Here is a 14,832-nt window from a genome sequence, read left to right on the forward strand (position 1 = left end):
ATATCTAGATATAGATATAGATATATATAGAGAGAGAGAGACATATAATTGTACAGGATGCCAAGGTTGGGTCCTGGACGGGTGCTATATAGCACCTGTATTTGTGTTGTTTTCTCTTTAAGGGAGTCGTGATAGTGTTCAGGGGGTCACCCAGAAGGGGTGAGGAATTCTCAGCAGTAGAATTAATCCAGAGAGGACTGGCTCGCAGTTCTCTCTGTCTTAATAGAGAGTTATTTTGGGGCCTGGAATTTCAGAGGCTCTAAAGTGATATTCGGGTGGTAAAGAGCCTCCAACCCTGATCACAGGCATTCAGCACATAGGGGGTTAAAGGCCTCCAGGAAACGGCTCATAAAAGGCAGGAAGTAATGAAGAGGTGGTGGTGGTTAGGTGTAGGTGATTGCACCTGTCGGGATGAGCTGTGTTTCTGTCTGGAGCTGCTAAAAATTTAACAAGGACTCTTAAAACTCTGGGGTGAAGATCTGGCCACGAACTGTATGTGCCTTTTCTTTCATTTTCTTTGTGCTGAAGATGAGCAGACTTTGTTTTATATTTGTGTGCTGTGTGCTGAATGAAGCTTTATTTTTGATTTGCTTACAAATTAAGCCTTTTTGTTTAAAGTTTGAATGGTTTATGCACTTGGTCCCGTTAAGCTATTCATCCCCAAAGTTTACAATATATTAAACAATCGTTTTTTTTTTTCAGGAGCAGTGATTTTAATGATGCTTAAAGTGCAACAATAAAAATGCCTTTAAATATAGTGCCTGGGTGGTCCTTAAATGTGCTTGTAAACAGCAACAATGACATTTCTAAAGGAAAAGTCAAATCCCATTTAAAATGACACGTAGTTACAATTGCCGCCACCCGGCTATTGAAAAAATAAAGAGAAAAAAGGCGTGGAGCCCCCTCCCCAAAATCCATACCAAACCCTTATCCAAGCATGCAATCCAACAGGTCATGAAAGGGGAAGGGACAAGCGAGGCCCCTCAATATGTGGGAGGTGGGTGCTTTAGGGCCTTTTCCCGACAGCCCTGGGCTGTGGTTGTCAGGGTCTGCAGGAGGGGGCTTATTGGAAACTGGAAGCCCCCTTTAACAAGGGGGGGGGGCCCCAGATCCTGGCTCCCCCTATGTTAATGGGTATTGGGTACATTGTACCATTCACCAAAAATTGGCAAATTAACCACTTAAGCCCTGGACCAATTTGCAGCCAAAGGAACAGGCCCCTTTTTGCGATTCGGCACTGCGTTGCTTTAACTGACAATTGCGCGGTCCTGCGACATGGATCCCAAACAAAATTGGCGTATTTTTTTTCCCCACAAATAGAGCTTTCTTTTTGTGGTATTTGATCACCTCTGCGGCTTTTATTTTTTGCGCTATAAACAAAAATAGAGCGACAATTTTTGAATTTTTTTTTAATATTTTTTACTTTTTGCTATAATAAATATCCCCCAAAAATATATATAAAACATTTTTTTTCCTCAGTTTAGGCCAATAAGTATTCTTCTACATATTTTTGGTAAAAAATCGCAGCGATTGATTGGTTTGCACAAAAGTTATAGCGTTTACAATATAGGGGCTAGTTTTATATCATTTTTATTAATATTATTCTTTTACTAGTAATGGCGATCAGCAATTTTTTTTTTTTTTTTTGTGACTGCTACATTATGGTGGACACATCGGACATTTTTGAGACATTTTTGGGATCATTGTCATTTATACAGCAACCAGTGCTATTTAAATGACACTGGCCGTGAAGGAGTTAACCACTAGGGCAGTGATGGCGAACCTTGGCACTCCAGATGTTTTGGAACTACATTTCCCATGATTCTCCACTACACTGCAGAGTGTATGAGCATCATGGGAAATGTAGTTCCAAAACATCTGGGGTGCCAAGGTTCGCCATCACTGCACTAGGGGGTGAGGAGGTGTTATGTGTCACGTTATGAGTCTTTTTTTATTTTAGGGGGGCGTGGCCTGGCATGTGACATCACTGATCGTCTTTCCTTATAACAGAGAACAGACGGTCGGTGACAGCCACAGTAGGAAGCATGGGAGAGGTTTGTTTACACAGACCTCTCCTCGTTCTTCAGCTCTGTGACCTGATCGCGGGACACCAGCGGTGATCGGGTCCGCTGGTCCCGCGGTCACGGAGCTCAGGACCGGGTCAGGAGCACGCCGTCGGCTGGGCACTTAAACAGCAACGTACTGGTACGCGATAGTGCCCAGCCATGCCATTCTGCCAATGTATATGTGCAGGAGGTGGTCCTTAAACAGTTAATGACCACAAGAAACAGTTTTTAACTAGTCCTTTTAAAAAAAAAATTAAAATAGTGTCCTTCGATGTATATCCATTGTTAATCGCGATGCCCACCGGACCTGAAAAATATGAACTAATAAAGACCTTCCGCCTCCTCTGCACTTTGACATTTCTTTATGTAGGCGGGTGTGGGGGCACCTGGCTTTATCACCCGGCGGCACTGCCCCCTTCTGACGGCATGGGGTTCCCAAAAACAAATCCTTTATTAATAAACTAAAAATGTCCCGTAAATTCATAGTTAATCATGCCGCCCTCTGACCTGAAAAAGCAAACAAAAACTGACTGCCAAATGCCTCCTCTGCCCTTTGGCAGTTCTTGTATAGAAAAAGGCAGGGTCACCTGGCAACATTACCTGGTGGCCCCACCCCAAACATCAGAGACCAGTGCATGCTGAGCTGGTGACCTCACAAGGGGGCGGGGCCACCAGGTGATGTTGCCAGGTGGCCCAGCGCTTACCTATATCAGAACTGTCAAAGCACAGAGGAGGCATATATCTCAGAAGGCGGAGCGTTTATTCATTTTTTTGAGGTTGGCGGTGCAGTGGGTGGTGTAATTGATGATGGATTTACTTTGAGGGACACTATTTTTTTAAATAAAATATTTGTTAAACATGTGTCTTTTTGTTTTGTACACTTTTTTTTTTTGTGAATAAACTACAGTGCCTTGAAAAAGTATTCATGCTCCTTGAAATGTTCCACATTTTGTCATGTTACAATTTAAAACGGAAATGTATTTTATTGCAATTTTATGTGAAAGACCAACGCAAAGTGGGACATAATTGTAAAGTGGAAGGAACATGATAAATGGTTCATTTTTTTTTTTTTTTTTTTTTTTTACAAATAAATATCTGAAAAATTTAGGATGCATTTGTATTCAGCCCCCTTTACTCTGATATCCCTAACTAAAATCTAGTGGGAACCAATTGCCTTCAGAAGTCACCTAATTAGAAAACTGTGTGTAATTTAATTTCAGTATAAAATACAGATGTTCTGTGTAGCCCTCAGAGGTTTGTTAGAGAGCCTTGGTGAACAGACTGCATCATGAAGGCCAAGAAACACACCTGACAGGTCGGAGATAAAGTTTTAGAGGGGTTATAAAAAATATCCCAAGCTTTAAACATCTGACAAAGCACTGTTCAATCCACCATCCGAAAATTGAAATAGTATGGCAAAACTGCAAGCTTACCAAGACATGGCCGTCACCTAAACTGACAGGCTGGGCAAGAAGAGCTTTAATCAGAGAAACAGCCAAGAGGCCCATGGTAACTCTGGAGGAGCTGCAGAGACCCACAGCTTAGGTGGAAGAGTGGCAAGAAGAAAGCCTATGTTGAAAGAAAGCCATACGATGTCCCGTTTGCAGTTTGCAAGAAGCCATGTGGGGGACAGAGCAAACAGATGGAAATAGGTGCTCTGGTCAAATGAGACCAAAATTTAAAGTTTTTGTCTAAAAGCAAAACGCTATGTGTGGCAGGAAAACAAACACTGCACATCACCCTGAACACACCGTCCCCACTGTGAAACATGGTGGTGGCAGCATCATGTTGTGGGAATGCTTTTCTTTAGCAGAGACGGGGAAGCTGATCAGAGTTGATGAGAAGATGGATGGAGCCAAATGCAGGAAAATTTTAGAAGAAACCCTCTTGGAGTCTGCAAAAGACATGAGACTGGGGCAGAGGTTCACCTTCCAGCAGGACAACAACCCTAAACATACAGCCAGTGCTACAATGGAATGATTTAAATCAAAGAATTTCCATGTGTTATTATGGCCCAGTCAAAGTCTAGACCTAAATCCAATTGAGAATCTGTGGCAAGTCCTGAAAATTGCTGTTCAGACACTCTCCATCCAATCTGACAGAGCTTGAGCTATTTTGCAAAGACCAATGGGCAAAAATGTCACTCTAGATGTGCAAAGCTGGTATAGACATACCCAAAAAGACTTGCAGCTGTAATTGCAGCAAAAGGCTGTTCTACAAGGTATTGACTCAAGGGGGCTGAATACAAATGTACGACTTACTTTTCAGATATTTATTTGTAAAAAAAATCTGAAAATCATTTATTATTTTCCTTCCACGTATTACAGTCTGGAAAATAGTACAGTTTACTGTTTCTTTGGTTCAGGGTGTGTGGATCCTGGTGTGAGATGTCCAGGATACATACGGCCTACCCATTTCACAGGAAACCCTGCTTTGTCAGGGCCTCTAAGGCAGCACAGTAATTATGTTATGTATTGGAGATGTCTTAAAAATACAGAGTTAATTACAGTATAAAGTGATATTAGATAAAACATTGATATTGCATATGCAACATAACCAAAATACAGTTCCCTATAGAGTGGTGACCCAAAGAAAAGTGAGGCTCACTGAGGGACAGAGCACCAAAGTCAAAAAAATATAAAATTTATTGAAAATTTTTAGAAAAATACATTTTCTGTGATATACAAAGTGCATCTATAAATCGCTAAAACACGCTTAGAAATTTATTCAAACAGGCCACCATTAAAATAATCCTAATGTGTCTGCTGTGGTTTAATCAAAACACAATATATAGTCCCAGCAGGCACAGACGGAGAGGAAACATGTACACAAAAAACAGTGCCTCACTTTTCTTTGGGTCACCACTCAACAGGGACTCGTATTTTGGTTATATGCATTGTGACAGAGGTTAGAGGACAGTCCCATGTAATATCTACTACACGCATTACTAGTAGCCTTTTCTCTTTTCTTTTGCTGTACATATGCATGTAAATACATTTCTGCACATCCCCTACAACTTTGTGTGGCATTTATGATCACCCATTAATAAAATCCAAGTACCTCAATACAAAAATTTGTCAAATAAATATGCAGTTGCATATCATACTGTTTCATGTACAGGAGTCTATCAAAAACATAGGATTAATCCAAAAAGAAAAAGGGGGAGGGTAATCTAGTTGTACGTTTTAGATGTTAACTCTATTTGTGATAGATACATTAATTTATAGTTTACCTTCAGGTAGCCTATTGGTCCAGGAGGAGCAGTGAGCCTGTGGAGCTCGTGGGGATACCCTACCGGGTCTGGCCCGATAAAGCGGGGTTTACCACGAAACACGTAGGCCATATTCTTGACATCTCACACCAGGATCCGTACACCGTGGACCAAAATCAGTAAACTGTACTTTTTTTCAGAGTGTAATATGTTTTAAAAGTCTGCATCAATGTACGGCAAATAAAGTTTTTCTATACTCTTTTAAAATTGTGTTATAAACTATTATTTACACCCCACCAAGGCAAATTTTAAGTCTCATATAGATAGGAAGTTACGGGATAATGACATAACTTGGATGCAAAAAAGAACCAAAAAAAAAAGTGAAAAGGTAATTTATGGCAAAACATGCTTTATTATAACCATTGCTATAGCAAACTAAAATTCATTCAGCTAGGGTTTCTTCTACTCTAATTCTAGGTAATAGGCATAATTATTTTACAAAGCTTCACAGAAAACTATAAGCATTTTGGAAATTCCATTTCCACCTGTATAAATTTAGTATATTAAGGCACTGATAATTATATTTTTTTACACAGTGTATGTGTGAACTGTCTAGCATGTAGCTCCTAACTAGAAATGCAGGTGCTTATTCATGGTTGCCAACAGCTACACTGGGAGGCAATCAGTCACTCATTATATGCATTAGCCCATGAGCTTTTGCGAAAATTATATTCTGCTTTTATGCATTAAAGGCCTAAGTTCCAGTGTCTAATTAAAGGAATGACATGAATGTACAGTAATTCCTGAGACTAAGTTACTAAAATAAAAGTGTGTATTTACACTTAAGGACATTCGACAGGTAAATATTCAAGTGGAGCTCCAGCCTCCCCACCAAAAAATTTAAAGTCAGATGCTACAAATACCGTATATACTCGAGTATAGGCCGACCCGAATATAAGCCGAGGCCCCCAATTTACCCCCAAAAAAACTGGCACACTTATTGACTCGTGTATAAGCCGAGGGTGAGACATGCCTGTCCATCCCTGTGTGTCCGTCCATCCCTGTGTGTCCGTCCATCCCTGTGTGTCCGTCCATCCCTGTGTGTCCGTCCATCCCTGTGTGTCCGTCCATCCATCCCTGTGTGTGTCCATCCATCCCTGTGTGTGTCCATCCATCCATGTGTGTGTCCATCCATCCATCCATCCCTGTGTGTGTGTGTGTGTCCATCCATCCATCCATCCCTGTGTGTGTGTGTGTCCATCCATCCATCCATCCCTGTGTGTGTGTGTCTCCATCCATCCATCCATCCCTGTGTGTGTGTGTGTCTCCATCCATCCATCCATCCCTGTGTGTGTGTGTGTCTCCATCCATCCATCCATCCCTGTGTGTGTGTGTGTCTCCATCCATCCATCCATCCCTGTGTGTGTGTGTGTGTCTCCATCCATCCATCCATCCCTGTGTGTGTGTGTGTGTCTCCATCCATCCATCCATCCCTGTGTGTGTGTGTCTCCATCCATCCATCCATCCCTGTGTGTGTCTCCATCCATCCACCCATCCCTGTGTGTGTCTCCATCCATCCACCCATCCGTGTGTGTGTGTGTGTGTGTGTGTGTCCAGCCTACCTTTGTCCCGAGCCTCCGTGCCTTGCCTCCTTGCCTCCGTTCCGTCCCGTGCCTTGCCGTCGTGTCGTGCCTTGCCTTGCCTCCGTCCCGTCCCGTGCCGTGCCTTGCCTTGCCTTGCCTTGCCTTGCCTCCGTCCCGTGCCCTCTTCGGCGGCCATTGTAAAATTCAAAAGCCGCGCCTCCTCCTTCGCCTGTGATAGGCGGAACACTGAATTTCCCAGCAGCCTGTGTTCCGCCTATCACTGACGTCGCATCATCCTCGTCCGTAGTACGAGGATGATACGATGTCCGTGATAGGCGGAACACAGGCTGCTGGGAAATTCAGTGTTCCGCCTATCACAGGCGAAGGCGGAGCCGGAGGCGCGGCTTTTGAATAGAATGGCCGCTGTCTGTCTGCTCGACACGCTGATCGAGCGGGCAGACAGCGATGACTCGAGTATAAGCCGAGGGGGGCACTTTCAGCCTCAAAAAAGAGGCTGAAAATCTCGGCTTATACTCGAGTATATACGGTACTATCCAGGGATCCTGTGATGTCGGCACCCTAGCCGATTTTTCAATTGACTCCTGGGTGCTGCCACCTCCATTCCTTGTGAGGGAAGCCTTGTGCTTTGTGAATAGCCCAGCAGTGGGAGAAGGACACTCAAAAATTGGAATGGGTACCCGTCAAAAAACATTACCCGCTCCCCCCCCCCCCCCCAAAAGTTTAGCCAAGTGTAGCAGCAATGGGGGGGGGGGGGAAGCAGAGCTTTCTTTTTTTGGCTACTTTCACACTGAGTCGCTTTACAGGCGCTATATCGCTACAAATAGCACCTGCAAAGCGCCTCTCCTGTCACTCTAGTGTGAAAGCCAGAGGGCTCTTACACTAAGCCGGTGTGCTGGCGGGATGCTAAAAAAAATGTCCTGCAAACAACATCTTTGGGAGCAGTGTACAAACCACTCCTAAAGCAGTCCTGCCTGTTTGAATCAATGGGCATCACTGCCGAATGGCCTCAAAGCGGCACTTTGTGGGCAATTTTAAATGTTTTTTAGGCCACCAGCAGGGGTTAAAAGCGTCTTGCTAGCAGTCAAAAAGCACTGCTAAAATGAGGGTAAAGTGCCTCAGTGTGTTATGGCCCTTTTGGGTGGAGCTCCGTTTTAAGTGAGCTCTATCAGGAAACCCTTGTTGGGGTTTTACCTGTTTTCCATGTAAACTGTAGAATCGCACTTGAAGCCATACACCTGTTATATGGGCTTTCATCTTTCCCCCATATCTCAAAACAGCAGAACTAAAGAAGGGAGCCTGACAATGGATAGTCTGAAATTTAAGCCATCCATGTGCTGTTTATTTTTCCATTGTAGTAAACATACAATTAGAAATGAAAGGTAATCTGACATGGTTTCTTTTGAAAGCTCACCCCAACCATACTCGGGCACCATGTTGCCCTGCTACCTTATTTGTATGTTCTAGACATATATCCAAAATTTATTCCCCTCTCTCTACAATGGCAGTCTTCAGATGGGGTGATTGACTGCCGAGGGGAGAAAACTGCATCCTGGGTGAAGTTGCATGCCCCCCAGTACTGGTAAAATATTTTCAAGGGATCTGACAGACATGCAGAATGGTCATGGAGTGCAGCAAAGGTGACAGGAGAAAGGGGGTAGTCTCTTAAAGAGGAAGTAAACCCTGATGAGTTTACTTCCTCTTTCATTCGCTGCAAAGGTAAAGCATAATGGACTACTATGCATCGCATAGTAGTCCATTATGTGTCACTTACATGACACAGGAGCCAGCGATGTCACCGGTGTCCCCTGTAGTCCGGCGCATCCATCTTCTCGGTGGGTCTCACTGCTCCGCCGCTGTCATTCGGCGAAGCCGCGATGACGTCACTCCCGCGCATGCGCACAGGAGCCGCTAAGCGCGGCATATCGCCATTGACGGGTGCCGCGCTCAGTACGCCTGCACGCCGCTGTCTACGGCGCATGCGCTGTAGACAGCAGTGCCTGTCTTCTGGCAAATATCTTCTAAACCGTGTAGGTTTAGGAGATATTTCTTGGACCTACAGGTAAGCCTTAATCTAGGCTTACCTGTAGGTCAAAGTGTGTTGTACGGGTTTACGACTACTTAATGAAAACCTGTTGCTTTGTCCTTTTTTTTTTTTTTTTTCTCTAATAGATAGAGCCCTTGGATATTTCAGCAATAAGGGCTTTAGTTTCTTTGAAAGTTTTACCGCATATCACTCCCTTAATTTATTTCCCTACTATCACAGGGACCAGAAGTGAGGTCAAAACCCCCCCAAAAAACCAAAAGGTTACAGATGGCTAAACTTGATAATATTTAGTCAGTCCAAAACTGAAAAAAAAAGTCTTCACTATATTTGGGCTTTACTTTACAATTCATATAAATTTCACCTATTCTGTATGATTGAAATCAGGTGTATTTGTCTGAACCAAAATATCACCCAACCTGAGTAATGTAGATATGTGAACCTACCAGTAGGTAATTAAAAAATATATATATTTTCATTAGTCACCCTGCAAATACCTGTGGGATCTGCTAGTGAAGTCCCCCAATGCAACTTCCTGTCACAATCAGGGATCAGCCTTGAAGGCCAGTGTTTATAGCAGTGGGAAGACTCGAAAAGAAACCAGCAGGATCAATACACACGCAGATTCCCCTGGCAAATGTTCTGAGCTCACTGAAGGTACTGGGTCTAAGCATTAACCTGTCTTCACCACAGCTCCTGATGGTGGAGATGGGTTTCACTGCAAGCCAGTGCCATGTTGCAGTTTTCTGGATCGCCCCACTAGGAGGTAAACAAGACTGTGTGGTAGCAGATGTAACATGGTAGGGATTAAGGAGAAGTGTAGTTGGTAAATGAGCCAAAGGTTGTTAACAAGTGGTTGCAGGTTGGGCTCAAGTAAAAGTGCCATTAACCACTTCCCGCCCGCGCTATAGCCGAAAGACGGCTACAGCGCGGACGCTACCTGCCGGGAGGGCATCCCTGGACATCGTCCTATTTACCTCCGGCCGTTTACAGCGCGATCAGTGTGTCCAATGAGAGATGATCTCATTTGTAAACATATGAGATCATCTCTTAGTGCCGCTCTCCCCCTCACACAGACGGTGGCTGAGGAGGGAGAGATGAATGGCTGCAGCGGCCGTAAGTTTAAAAAAATTAAATAAACTGCCATCTGCCCCCAGTGTCACGTATAAGTGTCATCTGTCATCAGTGCCATATCAGTGTCGCGTCATCAATGCCACCTATCAGTGCCATATGTCATCAGTGTCACATGTCATCGGTGCCACGTATTAGTGCCATGTGTCATTAGTGCCGTCTGTCATCAGTGTCGCGTGTCATCTGTGCCCCATATTAGTGGCATCTGTCATCAGTGCCATCTGTCATCAGTGCCACGTGTCATTGTCCTGGTGCTCCAGGGCCTTAAAAAGTGTAATAGGTAGTCAACAATTTAGATGTGTAATTTATGCTCCTAGAACATGTGATGGTGCTCCCTGCATGTTGAGCCTCTCTAAGTGGCCAGGCTGTGAAAAAGTCCCACATGTGGTATCGTAATACTCAGGAGGAGTAGCAGAATTTATTTTGGGGTTTCATTTGTGGTATACACATGCCATGTGAGAGAAATAACCTATTACAATGACAATTTTGTGGAAAAAAAAAACGTAATTTTGCAAAGAATTGTGGGAAAAAATTACAACATCAAAAAGCTCACCATGCCTCTTACTAAATACCTTGGAATGTCGACTTTCAAAAAAGGGGTCATTTGGGGAATATTTGTGCTTTCCTGGCTTGTTTGGGTCACAAGAAATGAGATAGGCCACCAGTACATCAGATGTGATCAATTTTGTATGATTCGCACCATAGCTTGTAGACTCTCTAACTTTCATAAAGACCAAATAATATCCACTAATTTTGGGTTATTTTTACCAAATATATGTAGCAGTATAAATGGTGGCCAAAATTTATGAAGAAAAATTAATAATTTTGCAAAATTTTAAACACAAACAAAGATTTTTTATTTTTTTTCAAAAATGTTGGTCTTTTTTTTTCATTTATAGCGCAAAAAATAAACCCAGAGGTAATCAAATACCACCAAAAGAAAGCTCTATTTGTGGGGGAAAAAAAGGACAAAACTTAATTTGGGTACAGTGTTGCATGACTGAGTAATTGTCATTCAAAGTGTGAGAGCACTGAAAGCTGAAAATTGGCCTGGGCAGGAGGGTGTTTAAAGTGGTTGTAAACCCTTACAACACACTTTGATCTACAGGTAAGCCTAGATTAAGGCTTACCTGTAGGTCCAAGAAATATCTCCTAAACCGTAGGCGCTCCGCGGTCAACGGCGATATGCCACAAGTGGCAGCTCCCGTGCGCATGCGCGGGAGTGACGTCATCACAGCTTCGCCGAATGACAGCAGCGGAGCAGCGTGACCCACCGAGAAGATGGATGCGGCGGACTACAGGGGACAGTGGTGACTTCGCTGGCTCCTGTGTCAGGTAAGTGACACATAATGGACTACTATGCGATGCATAGTAGTCCATTATGCTTTACCTTTGCAGGGAATGAAAGGGGAATTAAACTCATCAGGGTTTAATTACTCTTTAAGTGCCCAGTAGGCAAGTGGTTAAGGAACAAGCCAAAGGTCGATAATGATAATGTGGCCAAAAGCACAGAGATATGGCAAACCGGAAGTGCAAAGGCATGTCTTAAATGGGAAGTTCATGGGAGGAGCAAGTTTACCAGAAATAAGATAGAAATTAAGTTTGTCCAAGGGATTAGTATCTCAGATAGCTCAGCAAAAAGAGTTACTGCCAGATGCAGCAGATGTTCTGGATGAAGATCTAGGATCTGACATTTCTGTGATAGGGTGTCAACAATGCAGTGCTTCTCTGAATGCAGAGCAGAGTTGCCACTCCCCTGCCTGCTTGCAATATAGTAAGATGACAAAAAGTTGCAGGGGGGCATGACATTAAGCATTGTTACTGCTGATTCACTACCCTATAGCTACTCATCACATTCTAAATTGACAACATTGCCTCTATCGCCGAAACCCTCCCACTGTGAGCTGCAGTGTCTAGGAAGGGAAATCATTGGAGACCCAAATGAAGAAAGATTCACCTCAGTCAAGGAATGTATAGGAAGTGTTTTTTTCTTTGCTTAATGAGGTACATGTATCAAAAAGAAACTGGATTTGGTAATTGCTTAGACTGTCATATTTGAATTGTATCTTCAGCTGAATTGTAAAGAAGTCATTTGTATTCCCTTACCAAGAACCTCAAAACTACTTACACTTTTCTCTCCACCCACCTAACCCTACCTTCTAGCGCTATAAGCTCTCATATCTGGATGAAGCTTACATGTATCGAACTCAGAAGAGAAAAAAAATCTTTACCTAAAAATACCACTACTGATAGAATCTAAAAAAAAGAGTTGGGGTCCTTTCACACGGGGTAGATCAGCACTGATATCTGTTTGCTCAGCGGGGATCGCCGGAGCGATCTCCGCTGAGCAGGAAGATGACAGGTCTGTCTCTGCACACTGCTCAGGGACGGACCTGTCACAGCGCCGCTCTCCCCTATGGGGGATTGGGTGACGACGGACCGCAGTGTCCGTCTTCACGCGATCCGCTCTGATGATGGATCGCTTTTCCTGATCGGAGCGGTGACATGCCTGCTGACATCCGACGCTCCATAGAGCTCTATGGAGCATCCGTTCAGGTCCGCCTGAAAAACAGACAGGCAGACCTGAATGGATCGTGAGTGTGAAAGGGGACTTAATTTAGTGACTGAGTGCAACTTTTGGTGCTTGTGTGTGACTTTAATTTTTACACTTTTTTTTTTTTCTTTTTTACATAACTTTATTGCTATTACATAGGGTGCTGACAATGACAGTCCTTCCTATTTAACCCCGTATTTCTCCTAGCTAGCCCTAATCAGCCCTAGTTGGTTCCCCCGACTACCCATTTTCCCCCTATTTATGTTTATTTCAGATTTTTTTTTTTTTTTTTTTTTAATCCTGACTTTTAAACCAAATTATATTATTTTGCTTGTCAATAAACTTTCAAATGCAAACTTTTTATCTACAGAAAAAAATAATTGTTCTTTCAAATAACCTGGTTGAACTAGTAAAATTTTAATTAAATTGTAACCACTAAACGACCAGCCACTGCAGTTATACTGTGGAAGGTTGGCTCTCCTGGGCAAATGATCGAAGCTATACGTCGGTGGGCTTTAAGACCACTAGGGGGTGGATGCACCCGATGTTTGCCGACGAAGCCGATGCGCATGCCCGCCGGGCACACGCAATCACTTCTGAGAGACAGACCGGAGATCTGTCAAGTAGACAGACAGAACTCCATTCTGTCAGGGGAGAGGAGACAGATCTATTGTTCATAATATAATATATATATATATATATATATATATATATATATATATATATATATATATATATATATATATATATATGAACAGCGATAGGTCTCCTCCTCTAGGCAGTCCCATCCCCCCAAGGTTAGAATCACTCCCTAGGACACACATTTACCCCTTGATCACTCTCTAGTGTTAACCCCTTCCCTGCCAGTGACATTTATATAGTAATCAGTTGCCATTTATAGCACTGATCGCTGTATAAATGTTAATGGTCCCAAAAAGTGTCAAAAGTGTCCGATATGTCCAACGCAATGTCACAGTCCCAATAAAAATCACAGATTGCCACCATTGCTAGTAAAAAAAAATATATATATATATAACAAATGCCATAAATATATCCCCTATTTTGTAGACGCTATAACTTTTGTGCAAACCATTCAATATACACTTATTGTGATTATTATTATTATTTTTACCAAAAATGTGTAGAAGAATACATATCGGCCTAAACTGAGGAAGAAATTGTTTTTTTTTTAATATTTTTTGGGAATATTTATTATAGCAAATATTTTTAAATATTTCTTTTTTTTTTTTTTAAATTGTTGCTCTTTTTCTGTTTTTTATAGCACAAAACATAAAAACTGCAGAGGTGATCAAATACTACCAAAAGAAAGCTCTGTTTGAGAAAGAAAGGATGCCAATTTTGTTTGGGTACAGCATCGCATGACTGTGCATTTGTCAGTTAAAGCAACGCAGTGCCTTATCACAAACAATGGCCTGGTCATTAAGAGGACAAATCCTTCTGATGCTGAGGTGGTTAAAGGATTTTTGTTTTGCATTTTTTGATCATTATATTGTATGGAAAATAAACAATGTATATTTTACTTTATCTTAAAGAGGAGGGCTGGTTTTGAAAAAAATAAATAAAAGTCAGCAGCTGCAAACACTGTAGCTGCTGACTTTTAATAAGCAGACTTGCCTGTCCAGGGCGCCAGCGATGTCAGCCGCCCGAGGCTGACCCGTCCCTCCGTCTCAGGTCCCAGAGCCGCCATTTTGGGTAAGGGAAACAGGCAGTGGAGCCTTGTGGCTTCACTGCCTATTTCCTACTGCGCATGCGCGAGTCGCGCAGCGCTTTGTGAATGGGACGCGCTGTGTTCTGGGACACAGTTCCCAGAACACAGCACGACCCATTACCCAGAAGACGCCGCACAGAGGAGAGAAGAAAGAAGATCTCCGCGAAGGAGGAAGAGGCAGATTAGGATGATGTGCCTAGCAACAGGCATTTCTGGTAAGTAAAAAAAAAAAAAAAAATGTTTCATTTTTTTTTTTTTTTTTTTTTTTTTTTTATGATTTTTTTTCAAATTTTTTATGTATTTTATTTTTTCAGGGTGGCCCTCCACTTTAACTAATGACAAAGTTACTGCTGAATAAATAGGCTCCTAATAGAAATGCAAAATTGATTTGGTTAACAAGAGGACAGCTGCAAAAATTGAAGTGGCTATTAGAGGAATTTCTGAAACCATACTTCTAAAATACACAAAAGAGCTCATGCATATCATCCTCCCTGAC

At 42.6% G+C, this 14,832-nt stretch overlaps 1 long non-coding RNA gene across 1 annotated transcript in view; it reads left to right on the plus strand.

The window, feature by feature from the left end:
- Positions 1–398: 398 nt before the first annotated feature.
- LOC143929940 (uncharacterized) overlaps positions 399–14,832 on the plus strand; it is a 61,851-nt gene continuing 47,417 nt past the window's right edge. Inside the window, exon 1 of the long non-coding RNA XR_013262657.1 lies at positions 399–492. This is a non-coding gene — a long non-coding RNA (uncharacterized LOC143929940). The remainder of the gene's footprint in view (positions 493–14,832) is intronic.

This window comes from Lithobates pipiens, unplaced genomic scaffold (genome assembly GCF_037356315.1).
Source record: "Lithobates pipiens isolate NorthernLeopardFrog02 unplaced genomic scaffold, aLitPip1_a1.2 Scaffold_25, whole genome shotgun sequence".
NCBI lineage: Eukaryota > Metazoa > Chordata > Amphibia > Anura > Ranidae > Lithobates > Lithobates pipiens.